At 49.7% G+C, this 9041-nt stretch overlaps 1 pseudogene; it reads left to right on the top strand.

Moving 5' to 3' along the window:
* The first annotated feature begins 928 nt into the window (after positions 1–928).
* LOC139006478 (F-box only protein 31 pseudogene) lies at positions 929–2317 on the top strand (annotated as a pseudogene).
* Positions 2318–9041: the final 6724 nt, after the last annotated feature.

Raw genomic sequence — 9041 nt, 5'->3', positions numbered from 1 at the left:
AGTCGCAGGCCAATGCTCTATCCACCAAGCCAAACCACTTGGGGCATAACTTTTATTCTAATAATGTATAGGGACATATCGTATAATTCTGACTCAAGGATGAAGTTGATGATGGTCTTTTTACCCTCATTGGAGTCATGAAGTTCTGTACGAAAGAGACTGGGCATGGGAAAAGGAACCATTATTTTCTGAAGTCTACTCAACTGGCAAAAATTATAAAATACAAATCGGAGATTGACAAATAACCATTTGCAGGAAGCCGGTCCATCCTTGCTGCTTGACACAGCCGCTGCAGGAAAGAAACATCTGCACAGCATATGTTTCAAGGGACCTGGTGTATATAGCCTACTGTTCTTAATATGTTTGTTCCCCTTTGCGCTATGTGTTTTAACCAAGGTCACCTCTCTGAGAAAGGTTATTTCCCCAGGTAGGGATTTTCCCCTGAAGTTAGGGAGGGGATAAAACCCCTTAACTAGGTGCCAGGCGGGTAGTTAATCACTTTAACTACAAACAATCACGCTTAAGCTACATAATCTTTACTCCCTGGAATGGAGATAAGAAACGCCCTAACCTTTGCAATAGAAATTGACAGGATTAAAACCAACTGGTATAAATACAAATGTAACAAGACAGTAAACACCAGAACTTCACTGGAGTTCCTGACCAGAACTTGGCCGGAGATCGTGGCTAGAGATCCTGGCTAGGCTGTTGATCAACTGAACGCTGTCTCCGTGTCATTCCTTCTTCACCGACTCCGTCCACACCTTTGGGGCCCCCTGGACCTACTGGGGTTGGACCCCAGCACCAGGGCCCACCTGAGACAGCAGCAGCGGAGGGCAAGGGGTATCTTCACGAGTGCCAGGGCCCAGCTGAGACGTCAGCGGCCGAGGGCAAGTGGTGTCTTCAGGAGTACCAGGGCCCAGCTGAGATGGCAGCAGCCGAGGGCAAGCCGGCCCTGGCAGAAAAGTACCTCGAGGAGGACGTGGCAACGCGGTGCTGTGTGGGGAGTGGAGGAATCGCGAGCCCCATGCCGCCCCTGCACTGCTCGCTGCAGGACCTGCCTCCCGAGCTGCTGGTGGAGATCTTCGCCTCGCTCCCAGGCACCAACCTGCCCTGCCTGGCCCAGGCCTGCACCAAATTCCACCACATCCTGCACATCGAGAGCATCTGGAGACGGCGCTGCCTGGAGGAGTATGGCGTTCGTGAAACCTTGGAGAACCTGAAGATGATAGGTATGTCTTATCGAGAAGTCTATGCGAAGCTGCTCCACCCATACAGAAATATTTTGGGATTGTGGCAGCCAGATGATGACTATAGAAGACTGCTGTATGTAGCGGTGGATGGCTTATGCATTACTGGTTGGATGAACAGGCCTTGCCTTAACACCCATGTGGATGACCCAATGCAATTCGAGCCCTTGTTTAGAATTTACCTGACGGAGAGGAAATCAGCCACTTTGGAGTACATGGACGACTTCTACAGCTTTTCCCACAGCCGCCACATGCAGATTCAGAAGGACAGGTTCAGCATCCAGTGGATCAAGAGAGACCACCGAACGGATTTACCAATGCGGCTTAATGGAGAATGGGGGCGGGTTCTGGTGCCGAAGGACAGACAGCAGTATGACTGCCTGACCTACCGTCGCGTCTACCTCCCACCACGCCACCCGGACGACCTCATCAGGCCAGGCCTCTTCCACAGCAAATACGATGGCTTCCACGGAAAGATTGCCATGCTCAGCTTCCATGGGAAGTATGCCAGGGTCAGAGAGATCAGGGGAGACTTTATCTGGACGTTAGAGATCCACCTCATGCGCCGCATCCAGCTGCGAGATGGCGAGATCTTCCGCAACTTCCACGAGCTCTCCTGCTTGGTCCAGGAGATTGACGAGCAGGTGATCCGGGAGCAGCAGCAGCAAGAAAAAGGGACTGAGGAAAGCGAGGGCCATGGCTGGCAGAGCCCTGCCCAGCCCAGGGTCGGGGAGTCTGGGGCTGCAGCTTCGGAGGAGCAGCCTGTTCCGTTTGTTCTGCCGGTGGGCGTGCACTCATTTGACCAGGACTACCCCCGAACCTGCAGCATGTGTTTCTATGGCGTGAAAACTTTTACCTTACCTGGCTTCACCGACCCCATGCGCCTCCCTGTAGTCTTCATCCTGTTCGATGAGAACCACTTCGGGTTCATCTGGCTGGAGGCGAAATACTTCATCCTGTTCGGCAGAGTCCAGAACACCTTCCAGAATGTGGAGGCACCATCTGGGCAGGCCTTCCTGGAGATGCTCTCGAACATTCAGTCCAGGCCCCTGTCTGCATACACTTAATAAAAGCTTTCTTAGGATTCCTTGCCAGAAGCCAATTCCAGCATGTCATAATTGCAAGAGTTTCATCAAAAGGTTGATGGGACTTGGGGACTCAACAAGGGCTGAGTCACATATGTTGTCACCTGTTGGGAATGGCTGATGGCATTTCCCCAAACTTGAAAAGGGATGATTGCTGCCAGACAGCTCAGGGCATCTTACTCTACATGTTATTGCCTCCTACTGGCCAAACACCTGAACAGCCTTAGGTTAATTCCGCCATTCTGACAATAGACTCTGTATGCGAAACCCTGACCCTTTGAACTGTATATCTCTGCCTTGCCTCAGGACAATTTGTGTTAATAAAAAGCATGGGGTCCTGAGACAAGGAGATCTTAGTTTCTTAAGTGAGGCTCCTCTGACCCCCACATGCCTTTCAAAATTATGCTTAGTTTCTGGACTCCTCTTACTTAAGTTACACCAGCCCCCTTTCCAGATTGCTGAACCCTTCTTGATGCCGGAACAAGAACCCCGGCAATTCCTAAGTATATTGAATAAATTTTCTATTTCTCCAGTAGAGATTTTTAGATAAGGTCTTAACTAATTAATGTCCTTTAATAATTTACAAAAAGTCATTTAAGGTCTTAAGGCAATCCTTTCATATTTGTACTTTTTAAGGCCTACTACATTGACTTTTAATTGCAGTTCCTAAATATTTGAAGGGTGTTTCCCTCTGTATTTCCTCCCAGAGCAATTTGTAAGCTACATTTAGGGAGTTCATTTTAAAAAACTTTAACTTTCTTTTAAACAGAGCAACAAACTTGGTTGCGTTTCAGAAAAACCAGTAGGAGAGAGGTATGCTGGCTAATATTGCAATGCATACATGTCAATTAAAAGTAACGGTTTACTTATGGTGCCAGAAGTGGGCATGTGATCAGGTTCAGGCTTCCTGATGGCCAGAAGTGGGCACCTGATCACAGGGCAGGGCCCATGATGGCTGGAAGTGGACAACCTATCAGGAGACACGGCCACATGATGGGCTGAAGTGGACAGGTGATCTGGGGGCGTGACCTCATGAACATTCCAGAGGGGGGCTGAGTTCCCACCTGATGTCTGCAACCCCCTATCTAAGAGGTCAACACACTTCTCCTCCCAGACTAGTTTGAGGACCCCGGGGCTGCAGGCAAGACCTGGTGTCTAGTGACAGGCTGGGGCCCAGGCAGGGCTGGTCCCTGGAGCTGCAGTAGAGCTCTGAGTGTGCTGTTCACCAAATGGGTTTTCCAGGGGATGAGAGATGTGGCCACGGAGGTGGGGTGGCATCAGGGACTTGTCCCAGGCGGCACCCAGGCAGAGCCATGTCTCAGAGAGCCGATGGAGCTAGTCAGCCAGTTTGCGGACCCCGAATCCATTTCTTTTCAAGGCAAAACAAAATCTGGCTGGGGAGGCAGGCGGCCAAAGCCGGACACAGGGAAAATTATGGTACTTTGGAATCTAAGCCACAGGCGGGGAGGTGAGGCAGGGTGTTATCCACACAAGGCCCTCGGCCCAATGCAGGGGGACTCTGTCGAAGTTCCCAGCTGGGAGGGGGCCAAGGACAAAGAGAGCAAGTGCCCAGAGGCACAGATGCATATTAAAGAAACTTGACCGCTGTGGGTGAAGGAGGGGTTTGACAAGTGGCCACAGGGTGAGGGTGCTTACCCAGAGGTCACAGGTAAAGGAGTTACAGGTTGTGGGCAACCAAGGGTTCCAATTTTTGTTCAGCCCTTTTACTGCTGTGTGTCCTGGAGGATGTCACCCTCCCTCTCTGTGCTGCTGTAGTCTCACCTGTACAATGTGCCACACCTGTTTCTCACACTGTCCCTCTTGCCCTGAGGGATCTCCCCCTTCTAGTCAGCATCCAGGCCTCACCAGCCCCCCCCCACCCAGCTTTCCTGGGACTTTACAGGACCCTGTGCCCTCCTGTTTCCTTTTCAATCCCAGCTGTCACCGTCCTGCAGGAAAGAGAGAGTAAACACAAATGATTTTCTGGGAGGACTATGTCAAAGGGACTGTTGACAGGTGTGAGAGCAGGGGCAAAACGCCTGTCTCAGGGGTGGCACCGTGGAAACAGAGACCTTCCAAAGTCTCAAGGGAGTGGGGCCAGGTGGTCACGCCAGAGTGGGCAGGAGAACAAGCGAGGAGGACAAAGTGATGGGCTGGAGGTTGGCACCTGATCAAAGGGCGGTGGCTTTCGATTGGCCGGATGTGGGCACGTGATCAGGGATGGGGCTAGCACTAGGGTTAGGATTATTGTTAGGGTGAAGTATAGGAGACACAGACTGTGGGCAACTGGGGTTTCCAATTTTAGCCCTGCCCTTTCACTGCTCTGCCCTCGAACAAGTCCCTCGCCTGTCTGTGCTGCAGTATCCTCACATGTACAATGGGCCACAGCTCCTCATCACAGGAGTGTGGAGTGAATGTGTGTGTGTGTGTTCCACTTGCCCTGGGGGCTTTCTGCTTCCTAATCAGCTCAGCCTTCTCACCACCCTTCCCTCCCAGCCTTCCAGGGACTGCACAGGCCCTGCTGCACCTCTTTCATGGACTCTGGATGGCCCACTGCTCTCCTGTCTACTTTTCTTTTATTATTATCTTTACTAGAGGCCCGGTGCACAAAAATTTGTGCACTTGGTGGTGGGGGGGGGGGGGGGTCCCCCAGCCCGGCCTGTGCCCTCTCACAGTCTGGGACCCCTCGGGAGATAATGACCTGCTGGCTTAGGCCTGCTCCCGGGTGGCAGAGGGCAGGCCCAATCCCTGGGTGCAGCCCCTGGTCAGGATCAGAGCAGGGCCGATTGGGGAGTTGGGGCGCCGCCCCCTGTCATGCACAGAGCAGGGCGGATCGGGAGGTTGCAATGCCACCCTCAGTCACGCTCAGGATAGACTGATTCGGGGGTTGGGGCACCGCCCCCTGTTACACTCAAGGCAGGGTCAATGGGGAGGTTGCGGTGCCACCCCCTGTCACGCACAGAGCAGGGCCGATCAGGGGGTTGGGGCGCTGCCCCCTGTCACTCACAGAGCAGGGCCAATCAGGGGGTTGGGGTGCCGCCCCCGATCACTAACAGAGCAGGGTCCATCAGGGGGGTTGGGACACCGCCCCCTGTCACACACAGAGCAGGGCGGATCAAGGGGTTGGGACGCTGCACCCTGTCACACTCAGGGCAGGGCCAATGGGGAGGTTATGGCTCTACCCTGTCACACACAGAGCAAGGCCCGTGGAGGGGGATTGGGGTGCCACCCTCTATTACCCACAGAACAGGGCCGATCAGGGGGTTGGGGCGCCACCACTGTCACACTCAGGGCAGGGCCGATGGAGAGGTTATGGCTCTACCCTGTCACACACAGAGCAGGGCCCGTGGGGGCGGGGGGTTGGGGCGCCTCACCCTGTCACACACAGAGCAGGGCGGATCAGGGGGTTGGTGCGCTGCACCCTGTCACACACAGAGCCGCAGGGCAATCGGGGGATTGGGGAGCTCCCCCCTATCAGGCACAGAGCAGGGCTGATCAGGAGGTTTGGGCGCTGCCCCCTGTCACGCTGATCCCGGTGCCGGGAGCCTTGCTGCTCCGCTGATCCCGGTGCCGGGAGCCTTGCTGCTCCGCTGATTCCAGTGCTGGGAGGCATATTACCCTTTTACTATATAGGATAGAGGCCTGGTGCACGGGTGGGGGCTGGCTGGTTTGCCCTGAAGGGTGTCCTGGATCAGGGTGGGGGTCCCCACTGGGGTGCCTGGCCAGGCTGGCTGAGGGGCTGAGGGCTGTTTTCCCGCTGGCAGTTGACTAAAAGCTCCCAACCGCTCCTTGTTTTCTTTTTTTTTTTTTTTTTATTCTGGGCCAGCTTTAGCTCTGAGGCCTCGCTGCTGAAAACATGGATACAATGTTGCAGTCCGGGGCTGACTGAAAGCCAGTTTTGTTTAGCTTCTTATTTGCAACATAGTAATAGTTGCTTAGAGTTGCAGTTGAGAGGCGGGGAACGTTGGAGTCTGCAGTCCCTGGAGGAAGCAAGCCTCCCTGCTCACTTCAGTGCATGGCTGCCGGCCGCCATCTTGGCTGACAGTTAATTTGCATAAGGATACGCTGATTAGCCAATGGGAAGGGTAGCGGTCGTACGCTAATTACCATGTTTCTCTTTTATTAGTGTAGATTATTAATTTTTTTTGCCTGGATTCTGTTTTTTCTTTATTGATTAAGGTATTACAAATGTGTCCTTATCCCCCCATTGCCCTCCCACCCTTCCCCTCCCATCATGCCCTCACCCCCTGGTGTCTGTGTCCATTGGTTATGTTTATATGCATGCATATAAGTCCTTTGGTTGATCTCTCCCCTTTACCCCCACCCTCCCCTATCTTCCCTCTGAGGTTTGACCATCTGATCAATGCTTCTCTGTCTCTGGATCTGTTTTTGTTCATCAGTTTATGTTGTTCATTATATTCCACAAATAAGTGAGATCATGTGATATTTATCTTTCTCTGACTGACTTATTATGCTTAGCATAATGCTCTCCAGGTCCATCCATGCTGTTGCAAATGGTAGGTGTTCCTTCGTTTTTACAGCAGCATAGTATTCCATTGTGTAGGTGTACCAGAGTTTTTTAATCCACTCATCTGCTGATGGGAACTTAGGCTGTTTCCAAATCTTAGCCATTGTAAATTGTGCTGCTATGAACATAGGGGTGCATATATCCTTTCTGATTGGTGTTTCTAGTTTCTTGGGATATATTCCTAGAAGTGGTATCACTGGGTCAAATGGTAGTTCCATTTTTAGGTTTTGAGGAAACTCCATACTTTTCTCTAAAGTGGCTGCACCAGACTGCGTTCCCACCAGAATTGCACAAGGGTTGCTTTTTCTCCACATCCTCACCAGCACTTGTCATTTGTTGATTTGTTAATGATAGCCATCTGACAGGTGTGAGATGGTATTGCATTGTTGTTTTGATTTGCATCTCTCGGTTGATTAATGACTTTGAGACATATGTTTTCATATGTCTCTTGGCCTTCCTTATGTCCTCTTTCGAAAAGTATCTATTTAGGTCTGTTGCCCATTTTTTGATTGTTTTTTTTTTTTTTTAATCTTCCATTTGTTAAGTTGTATGAGTTCCCTGTAAATGTTGGAGATTAAACCCTTATTGCTGATAACATTGGCATTATGTTCTCCCATGCAGTGGGCTTTCTTGTTGTTTTGCTGATGGTTTCTTTTGCTGTGCAGAAGCTTTTTATTTTGATGTAGTCCCATTTTTTAATTTTCTCTTTAGTTTCCAATGGCCTAGGACAGTGGTTCTCAACCTTCCTAATGCCACAACCCTTTAATACAGTTCCTCATGTTGTGGTGGCCCCAATTTCATTGTTACAAATTGAACATAATTAAAGCATAGTGATTAATCACAAAACAATATCCTATCTAATAATAGACAAAGATTGAAATTGACCATACCTTTGCTACGCCTCCCATCGGCTAATCAGTGAGATATGCAAATTAACCTCCAACAAAGATGGCGGTTAATTTGCATACGTAGGCGCGAAGCGGCGGAGGGAAGACTGAAGGCAGCTCTGGCCGGAGCAGCGAGGGCTTTGAAGGCAGCTCCTGCCAGAGCGGCACTGGTTTTCTTCCAGCACCTGAGACCCAGGCCTATTGAATGAATCTTTTCGTGCAACAGGCCTCTAGTGTAATTATATATGTGTTTTCTGATGGTCCTAAGCAACCCCTGTGAAAGTGTCATTCAACCCCCAAAGGCGCCACGACCCACAGGTTGAGAACCGCTGCCCTAGGAACTGTATCAGGGAAGATATTGCTTCAGCATATGTCTAAGATTTTGCTGCCTATGGATTCCTCCAAGATTTTTATGGTTCCTGTCTTACACTTAAGTCCTTTATCCATTTTGAGTTTATTTTTTGTGTATGGTGTAAGTTGGTGGTCTAGTTTCATTATTTTGCATGTATCTGTCCAATTTTCCCAACACCATTTATTGAAGAGTCTGTTTTGACTCCACTGTATGCTCTTGCCTCCCTTGTCAAATATTAATTGAGCATAGTGGTTTGGGTCGATTTCTGGGTTCTCTGTTCTGTTCCATTGATCTATACGTCTGTTCTTGTGCCAGTACCAGGCAGTTTTGAGAACAGTGGCTTTATAATACAGCTTGATATCTAGTATTGAGATCCCTCCTGCTGTTTTCTTCTTTCTCAGGATTGCTGAGGCTATTTGGGGTCTTTTTTTATTCCAGATGAATTTTTGGAAAGTTAGTTCTAGGTCTGTGAAATATGCTGTTGGTATTTTAATAGGGAGTGCATTGAATCTATAGATTGCTTTGGGTAGTATGGACATTTTAATGATGTCAATCAAGTCCATCTGATCTGGTGAGTCATTTAGGATTACTGTTTCTTTGCTGCTTTTTGTCTAGAGGATTTATCCAGTGATGTCAGTGGGGTATTAAAGTCCCCTACTATGATTGTGTTGTTGTTGTTCTCTCCCTTGATATCTTCCAGGAGGCTTTTTAAAAAAATGTATTTGGGTGCTCCTGCATTGGGTGCATATATGTTTACCAGGGTTATATCCTCTTATTGTATTGATCCCTTTAGTACTATGAAGTGACTTTCCTTATCTCTTGTTATGGCCTTCATTTTGAGGTGTATTTTGTCAGATATAAGTATTGCTACCCCAGTTTTTTTTCTAATTTCCATTTGCCTGAAAGATATATTTCCATCCCTTCACTTTCAGTCTGTGT

This window comes from Myotis yumanensis, unplaced genomic scaffold (genome assembly GCF_028538775.1).
Source record: "Myotis yumanensis isolate MYYU_CA2020_CCGP unplaced genomic scaffold, mMyoYum1.0.hap1 SCAF_3, whole genome shotgun sequence".
Classification (NCBI taxonomy): Eukaryota; Metazoa; Chordata; class Mammalia; order Chiroptera; family Vespertilionidae; genus Myotis; species Myotis yumanensis.
Note: the sequence above shows the minus strand (reverse complement) of the source record. Positions and strands in the feature narration are given on the sequence as shown.